Source organism: Eptatretus burgeri, chromosome 2 (assembly GCF_056783735.1).
Source record: "Eptatretus burgeri isolate ZD-2024b chromosome 2, Ebu_testis_v1, whole genome shotgun sequence".
NCBI lineage: Eukaryota > Metazoa > Chordata > Myxini > Myxiniformes > Myxinidae > Eptatretus > Eptatretus burgeri.
In genome coordinates, this window is record NC_140962.1 from 78,996,253 (window position 1) to 79,006,252 (window position 10,000).

At 39.2% G+C, this 10,000-nt stretch overlaps 1 protein-coding gene and 1 long non-coding RNA gene across 12 annotated transcripts in view; one reads left to right on the forward strand and one right to left on the reverse strand.

Annotated features, from left to right (window-relative positions):
- LOC147032393 (zinc finger protein 385D-like) overlaps nucleotides 1–10,000 on the reverse strand; it is a 722,012-nt gene that overhangs the window by 252,830 nt on the left and 459,182 nt on the right. The gene's annotated exons all lie outside the window — the stretch shown is intronic.
- Nucleotides 1–10,000, forward strand: part of LOC147032394 (uncharacterized) — a 164,074-nt gene that overhangs the window by 130,325 nt on the left and 23,749 nt on the right. Inside the window, exon 4 of the long non-coding RNA XR_015055148.1 lies at nucleotides 4,531–4,606. This is a non-coding gene — a long non-coding RNA (uncharacterized LOC147032394). The remainder of the gene's footprint in view (nucleotides 1–4,530; nucleotides 4,607–10,000) is intronic.

Below are 10,000 nucleotides of genomic sequence, written 5' to 3' on the forward strand. Positions count from 1 at the left end.
ATATATATATATATATATATATATATATAAACCTATTTATTTCTTTTGATGTACCATACTCTTTATAGAGTGTTGGTCCTGCCAAAGCAGTTTCTTGAAGAGTTATACGAGGAGGTTTGCCATTGCCTTCCCATTCTTGTTTGTCCATGCTCTTTGCTTCTAAATGCTGAGCACCAAGCAAGGAAGTAGCACAAAACACTTTTTAACTGTTTGGTACGACTCAGCTGGGGTTTGAACCTCTGGCCTCCTCGATTCAGAGTGGACATTCTATCCATTACACCACTGAATTTGGTAAGATTAATTAATATGACTGCATAAAAATTAATAGTCATGAAAAAATAATGTTACTTTTGTTGATTTTCTTGTGCTTTGCGGTGGAAACAATGTTGCTTTTTAGGAAAATATTCACACGTAAAATATTATTCTGCACAAGTACAGGATGAGGTCAAACTTCAAGTGATTCTCCTTCTCTCATATGCTGCACATGGCTGCAGGATTGCATCATAAGCTAGAAAGCACATCTGTGCCACTGAGGCAGTGCCCCTTGCAGGTTTGAATAAGAATTTCAGGAATTTGATCAGGATGCCAGCGATAACTGAATCTACATCCACAAAGCATCCTAATATCTTTTGATATCCAATAAAAATCTGCTGATTTCAGTTTCTCCTGATTTAAAATAAAACAGTCTGAAATAAAGGCAAAATTTTTTCCCATTGTTCCCCACATCCCTTATTTCTCCAAGTTTCTCTCAATTTTGTCCCTCAACCCTGCTGTCAGTATGTCCCCACCCCCAACCCCCCCCTCTTTCCACTGTTCCTTTTGTTGTGTTACCTCCTGACCAATTCTCTGTAATAGCTACTCCACGAGCCTCGACATTGTATCCAAAAAAAATTGCCAGGACAACTTATTTTAGCCTTCTGAAACCATTATGGAGCTTTAGTTTCAAAATCATTCAGAAGTGATCTGGTGGACGTTGAATTATGAAATCGCTTTGAATGACTTACCTGAAATGAATATCTCATGATCTTGATGGTATTTTCTTTCCATGGAAACTTACACATTCAATAAGCTTTCTAATTCTGTGAAAATTGCTCCAAGAGCCACATGAAAATTTGGAGACCTGTTTGACAAAATTATACCATGTACGTGGTCTATTGCCGATTTGTATATCGGCAGATAGAAATCTAAGTTTGAGCATCGATTCACAAGGCAGGATTGAATGGAGGATTTTCCATGGGTTCCGTACAGCAAGAAGAAAACTCATAGTTTATGTGGAGTCTATAACCTGGATGTTTCCGTCAGTCACCGAGGAAAAAAAAATTGATGGAAAGAACCACAAGGGTACTTCGGGACACAGGAGAAGAGTCTCGGATGTCAAAACGAGAGGTGTAGGGATCGGATTTTCACAGTTTAAAAACATTTGTAACACATGAGGGGATGACATCTTTGTGTGTGACCTTTTGAAAAGTTAGCCTTGGGAATTAAGCTCATACTTATAGAGTAAGTGACAGGTTGGTGGAAGACACCAGCATCAGCACCCCACTCCCATACAAACATGCTTCACCCCCCAAAATTAAATAAGAACTCTTTTGGCAGATGCCTAAGAGTTAGATGATATATTTAAAGTTTAACGAAAGTTAAACCAAACAAGTTTTACTTCTTCACCAGATTCAGTGGTGCAATGAATGATTTGAGTGTCTGCTCTGAGTGCAGGAGGTCGGGTGATTTTGAACCCCGGCCGAGTCGTACCAAAGACTTCAAAAATGGTACATGCTGTTCCATTGCACGACACTCAGCATTTAAAAAGATAGAACATGAACAAACAAACATAGGTTGGCAACCGTTTTTTTACCGGAAACTTTCAATTTACTTAATGCCCGCAAACTGACCCTAGTTACCCCAAGCACAAATACAAAATATGGAATGGGTCAGCCAAGCCATTTTGGATTCTATAAGGAACAGACATACAGACAATGCCTTATTTTAGGATATTTTCCTACTAAGAAAATTATTTTGGAGGTGAATGTGAGGTGTCACACTTAACATGAAAAATTCCAAATTCCTGCTCTCATCCACCTTCAGCACTGCGTTAAGGCCCAGTCACACCTTGACGTTTTAGCCAGCGATGGCAACGTATTAAAATGTATGTAAAACGCTGGCTTACGTTGAACTTTTGATGTTTTTTTTTTAAGATTCGGACGTATTCATAACGACTTGGTCTTATGCATAACGTATTAGTAACGGACACAGAACGTTTCGTTGTGTTATAGATAACTTATACCAACGAATGCTGAACCTGTTGTCGGCCTTCACAACCTATGCCCAACGATCGTCTAACTTAGGCATAGCGCGTTGCACGTATCGCCGATGAAGACGTGGCATAGGTTATGAAAAGGCTGCCGCACAACGATTCAAATCATAACCGCCGCAGAAATGGAAGTGTCAACATCGCAGTCACACCTTGGCGATCTTGCCAGCGTATACCGACCTCTGAAAAATACGTCTAAAACGCTGGCGCATGTCGAATACGGTATGGGTAAGTTTGGTATGCGTGAATAGAACGCTGAAGTACGCTATCATACGTCGTATTAAATGGAGTACGTCTTGTAATTTTAAACATGTTGAAAATTTTATGACGTACTTGCCGTATGACACACGCTCCGCATCCGATGGGAATAAGTGGTACGCACGATACGCGATCGTTGACACGTCGACACACGTCATTGTATGTTACTCATAAGTCGAACCACTTCAAGCTAATTGTTAGCGTCAGTGTTCCAGACTCCCGGTTTGTTTGTTTTTTCGGTATGACGGTGTTCAGTGTACAGTGCGGTTTTGATTTAAATCGTTGAGTGGCAGCCTATTAATTATATTATATTATAACCGCACTGGAAATCGAAGTGTCAAAATCACCATCATACCGAAGGAAGGAAGAAAAAAACAAACAAACAAAAAAAAAAACAAGGGAGTCTGGACACACTGACGCTAACCATTACCTTGATGTGTTTCGACTTATGAGCACCTTACAAGTAACGTGTATCGATGTGTGTCACCGATTGTGTAACGTGAGTACAACACGTTACTCATAAGTTAGAAATAAGTTTCGGGTACGCTAAACATTACCTCGACGTGTTTCGACTTATGAGTAACTTACAAGTAACGTGTGTCGACGTGTGTCAACGATCGCGTGACATGCCTACAACTTATGGCCAGCGTTATGCGGAACGTGTGAGTCATACGCTGGCATACGTCTTAAAATTTCAAGCATGGAAAATTTGAGGACAAACGAAAAGTACAACGTTTAAAGCCAGCGTACTACGACATATGGCAGTGTTTTTCAGCGTGCTCTCAATGTTATCAAAACTTACCCATAACGTATTCAACGTGTAACAGCGTTTTAGACAAATTTTCCAAAAATCAGCATAAGCTGGCTAAAACGTCAAGGTGTGACTGGGCCTTTAGCAGCACAACTGTGCTCTCCAGAAATTGGTGCACATGAGCAGGCTAAACTCGTAAAGAGCTCCAGGGACAGAGATAATTTGCAACCATGGCCACAAAAATCCAAATCAAAATCCATCAGGACCACACTCTGTACAGAGAATCAGTGCTGCCAAAGCAGAGTCCTGGGCTGTTGGGCACAATACTGGAAGGTTCACCACTCCAACACAGGATAGTCAAATGGCTCAAACATCCCAGCAAGCTGGTACTCATTTTTCTGACCTCAGAAGGTATACCTGGTATATATTCAACAGCCAAGCTAGATTTGAACTCAGGACCCTCAGATCCCAAGCCCACCACCTACACCATTAATATCTCTATATCTCTATATATATATATATATATATATATATATATATATATATATATATATATATATATATATATCTCTCTCTCTATCTCTCTCTCTTTCTCTATCTCTATCTCTATCTCTGTCTCTCTCTCTATCTCTCTCTCTCTCTCTCTCTCTCTCTCTCTCTCTCTCTCTCTCTCTCTCTCTCTCTCTCTCTCTCCCTCCCTCTCTCTCCCTCCCTCCCTCTCTCTCTCTCTCTCTCTCTCTCCAGTGCAGCCAGTGGCTGCAAGTTGCATCATTGGTTGGGATGCGGAGATGCCGCTGATGCAATGTCCCCCTTACCAGTACACTGGTACTCATTTTGCCAACCTCGGAAGGATGACAGGCTGAGTCAACCTCCTGGTGTATATTAATTCAGCGGCCAACGGGGCTTGAACTCAGGACCCTAGGATCCCAAGCCACCACCCTAACCACTAAGCCAACACCAGGCTCAACCATCAAGCCAACACCAGACATACATGGCCACAAGTAACCACTCAAAAAGAGCCCAAGAGTTACATGAACTTACCAAAGCTTATATCAATAACCAATCTTGGGTAACTGCTTTCAGTTTATTAATGTTGGAAAAATGTGTTTGAAATGGAGTAAAAATGAGATATACTGCTGTGACTGGTGTCAATCACAGAGTTCAAACCACAAGCTATCCTAATTGTCTCAGCCTTGTCATTCTTATCCCCCAGACTGGAGAATCAACTGAAGAAATGTGCAAACCCAGACACGAGTAAGAAGCACTACAAAATAAATGTGAAACAAAATGTAAGTACTTCTGCTGAGGGAATACAAACCTAAATTAGAGGAATGTTAATCCATTTGAAGAACAAAGGAGTATCATTCAACTCCACCAAATCAAAAGTTTTCTCTTTGAAAGAATCACATCACCGATCCAGCATTTTCTTCACAAGAAATGATTTCGATGAATCGGATACGTTGACAATTCTCAATCAGACAATACGTCATGACAGTAATTATTCGGACCATGATATTACATCATATGTTAATGGTGTGGAAAGCAATGGGGGTGGGGAGAAGGGATAGACTAATGAAAAGAATTTTGACAAGAGGATGGGTGTTGCAGTGAAATATTATGACTATTTCATTAGGAAAAAGGAGGATATGGGTGTTGGAGAGGAAAAACAGAGAGAGGGAAATTCATAATGAGAAAAAATATTAATAAAGCATCAGAAGGAGATTGTGCAAGAAGAATGATGGAGAGAAAGGGAAGGGGAGAGGGGAATGGAAAGTTCCACTGTTTTTGCACATCTGATATTAGTCCATTTTAATCCCTCAAAGCGTGCAGTCGTTTTTGCAAAAAACATCAGCTCCACAGTATGTGACCTATACAGTTTCATTAATGGTGGAGTATGCATCAATACAAGCTGGTGCATTTGTGACCCATCTATCCCTTATCAATCCATTCATGAGAAAAGCTTTGAGAGTTAATGCCACCCATAGACTTCAGAAGAATATCAAAAACTACATGCCTTGAATATATATATATATACATATATATATATATATATATATATATATATATATATATATATATATATATATATATATATATATATGTATATATATATATATATATATATATATATATATATATATATACATATATACACATATATAGATATACATGTATAAATATATATAAATATATACATACATATATAAATATATACATACATATATAAATATATACATACATATATAAATATATACATACATATATAAATATATACATACATATATAAATATATACATACATATATATAGATACATACATATATATATATATATATATATATATATATATATATATATATATATATATACATATACATACAAATATAAATATATACATACAAATATAAATATATATATATATATATATATATATAAATATATACATACAAATATAAATATATATATATATATATATATATATATATATATATATATATAAATATATACATACATATAAAAAAATATATATATATATATATATATATATATATATATATATATATATATATATATATATATATATATATATATATATATATATATATATATATATATATATATATATATATATATATATATATACATATACATATACATGTATAAATATATATAAATATATACATACATATATAAATATATATATACATACAAATATATATATACATATATATATATATATATATATATATATATACATTTATATATATTCATATAAAAAAAAAAAAAATATATATATATATATATATATATATATATATATATATATATATATATATATATATATATATACCTACACACACATATATATATACATATACATATATATATATATATATATGTACATACATCTACATATATATATATATATATATATGTACATACATCTACATATATATATATATATATATATATATATATATATATATATATATATATATATATGTATATACATATACATATATAAATATATCCATATACATATGCATATGTATATACAAACACATCTTCTTTCGGCGGCTCCCGTTCGGGGTCGCCACAGCGGATCATCCGTATGATCCGCATCGTGATTTGGCTTAGTTTTTACGCCAGATGCCTTTCCTGACGCAACCCTGGTCGCCTCTTACGACACACAGGGATATGGTCAGGGCCGGATTTACCATGTGGGGGGCCGTGGGCACAATGATTGTGGGGGGCCCCCAAATTTGGAGATTAATCAACAACTTAAATTATAACTGCTTTTTCATCAACAACTGAACTTGTATCTATAGATTTGGCATTCCTGATCAGGAATGATTTGGCATTCATGTTCACAAATTACAATTAAATCTGACAATATGACAAGATGGACGGATTGTTATTGATATGGCTGGTGACTTATCTTTGAGCTGATGACTTATCTCTGAGCTTATTCGAAAATCAAATCACAAAAATGCTGTTGCTGCAAGAGTAAGAGATAGAGATGGACTTATATAAGAAAATAACAAACGACACACTGTCATTAATCATACTACGAACTTCGACGAAAAATCTTCTAACTTCTAAAAACCATCTGAACAAGAGAAATCCGAAATGGTGATTTATAGCCGACTTCCAGCGAGCACAAATAAACGGCAGTGGTATCCACATCAATGAACACACACACGGTGCCTTAATCAATGGACAAGCTTCCTGCGCGACTTCGCGGCAGCGAACTCAGATATGATACTGTCCACCTGCATGGAATTGAGCACATCGGATTCGGTTGAAATGATGGTCAGATTGACCAGTCTCTGCTGCCCCATCGTGGAATGAAGATGGTTCTTGATAAGCTTGAGTTTCGAAAATGAGCGCTCCCCGGAGCAGTTCGACACCATCAGTGAGAGGTAAATCCGAAGCAGCTATTCCACGTTTGGGAAAGTATCGGTGAGTTTTCGCTCGATGAGAAAACTGTACATCTCGAGTTCAGTACGGCCCGAGTCTGGCTCTGACTCCTTCATCATGGCTTGAAACTGAATCATTTCTTCTGTGAGGTCAGGTGATAGATCTTCCCGATACAGCTCGACGAGCTTCGAGCATTACTCTCAAATCTGCTCCACTTCGAGTTGAACAAGAGCACGCAGGAATCCAAATCTGTCGCTCATCTCGCTGTAAGCGTTTGTACGCTTTTCCAACTGTGACAGCAGTACGTCGATCACTGCAACATATCCACTGATGCGAAAGGACTCCTTGGCGTCTAGTTCTACTTCTGGAGTGTGTCCGTAGTCCAATGAAGCGAGGCGGACATTACGCTTTCGTCTTCGTGATCCGCGAGTGAATTCCTCCGTACCTGAGCGCTCCACTCCGTCAACAATGAATGTATCAAACTGATCGCGTAATGACTGCACGAAGCTCACCAGTGACTTGAGGAGCTGCATGGCTGTGTTGAGATCTTGTGTTGCTGTGTTGAGTTGAGCTTGTGACTGAAGGGTTTTACTCGTATGATCAAATCTACCAAGGAGAGTAGACCAGAAACCAGCATAGAACCCTATCTCGAGCGTGCACATCGTTTGGTTAAGTGTCTCGGCGGTGTTTCTCGTTTCACTATTCAGTTGTTCATCATTTGCGATTTCATCGAGGACATCCATTATTTCGCTGTAACCGTCTACAAGAGCTCGGGTTGCATCAGAATGAGCCGACCAGCGAGTGTCGCTGAGGCGCTTTGGAACTTGCAGACCTTTGGCTTTCAGGGCATCAAATAATCTGGCATAGCGTGACGTGGAAGCTGTAAAAAAATGCATACACTTGTTCCACGAATTCAAAGAATGCTGCTGCAGGTCTACATCATCCCACGGCCGACTGACCGACTAAGTTCAGTGAGTGCGTCACGCATGGCACAAATATTGTGAGAGGGTTGTCCTGTTTGATCATTCCCTGCATCCCATTGTATCGGCCACTCATATTCGATGCGTTATCTATCGTAAGACTGTCCTCGGCAATTAGCGATGTCCAATCCAGTGGCTTTCAAAAAATCCAGTAATGCCATCGCTTGCTGGAGTCCAGTGTGTACTGTGTTGCTCAGAAAGGTCATGAAACGCTCCACTGGAGCCTCGTTCTCGATGTATCATAGAATAACTGTGATGTGGTCGATGTGGCTTATATCAGGAGTAGAATCGACTGACACAGGGAAGTATTTTGCCTCTTTCACACGAGCGACGATGTTATCCAGAACATATTTTCTGATGACGGAGACTAACTCTTCACATGTCATAGATGATAAGTAGTTGGTGTAGCCACTACCTTGTTTGGCATATTTCTGAATGGGCTGCACCAAAAATGGATCGTATTCCGCAAGTAATTCCATTAAACCAAGGTAGTTATCATTCGTCCGTGACCCAACAATTTAATCCGATCCACGGAACGCCAGACCACGCTCAGCGAGAAACGATATCACGCTCACACTTCGTTTCAGCACCTCCCTCCAATAGGACGCAATCTCACTCACCTGTTTGACGAGTTCAGTGTCCACACGACCTGCGGATGTTGCTTTGTCTGACAAGCAGATGATATTCGCACAATGCACATGTGAACGCTCATACACCTTGATAGAACGACTGGCATGCTTCCAGTCATTGAATCCTTCCCCGCCCAGGGCAGTAGCGCCTCCAAAGAGCTAGCAAGCAATGCAGTACAGTTTTCCGGTTAATGTGGAGAAGCAAAGCCAGGACCTTTTCACGGACTCTCCGTTTTGTCATCTACTGTAAAAAAGATTATTGGAGCAGCAGTGTTTCCTACCTTCAACAAATTGTATGGATGAATCAAAGGGACCAGTCCAATTCTGCGGGGCTCCAAATCTCGTGATGATCAGAAGTCGATCATCTCTGATGACGGTCGCTCAGGAGGCCAACAACCAATGTCATTGGCAAAGCCAGGTCCACGATCAGTCAGTATATCTCGTGCTTCTTCATATGATGCATGTTCTTCATCAGTGGAACTTTCCGAGATGTTGGGCGAATCGTGACACCGGGGTTGAGTTGGCAAATCCGCTTGTTCTGTCAATGTTGGTGTTCCAGCCTCTGTCATGGACGAATCGCCTGTTTGTGCAGGAGTGAAAAACTCTGAGATTTTCTGGGTCTTGTCGACGACGACCTTGTGTCTTTCATCTTTTTCCTTGGAACGTTTCCGCTTTTGAGCACCACTGTCATATTTCCGTGGAGCCCTGGATTTGTGCCTGTCATCACCAAAGCCGCTCATTGTGGTTTCTGCAGCTGGTAGGTCCCGAGTTACCGAGGTATCATCAGAGTGCACGTGGGACGGACCAGAATCACAAACAACAAGTATTGAAAAGTAGGTTCTGGTAACCTACGGTAAGTCTGCTAATACGGAGGATAACGATGAACAGAGGATCCACGAAAATACCGTGATCAAACGGTTTGGAGGAGACGAGACACCGAAGTTCCCTTTCTGCACAATGTTTATGAATATAACGGCACGAATAACGAGTCTCGCTCAGCGAGCAAAGACAATATGGCGACGGTTCACTCACACCAACCGACAAGAAACCGGAAGTTGTCACCATATCCGGTGGGAAAACGCCAAGAAAGTAAGAATTACAGGCTTGCACTACACCAACGTGGTATTCATAAATTGCATGAAACATTCATGGGC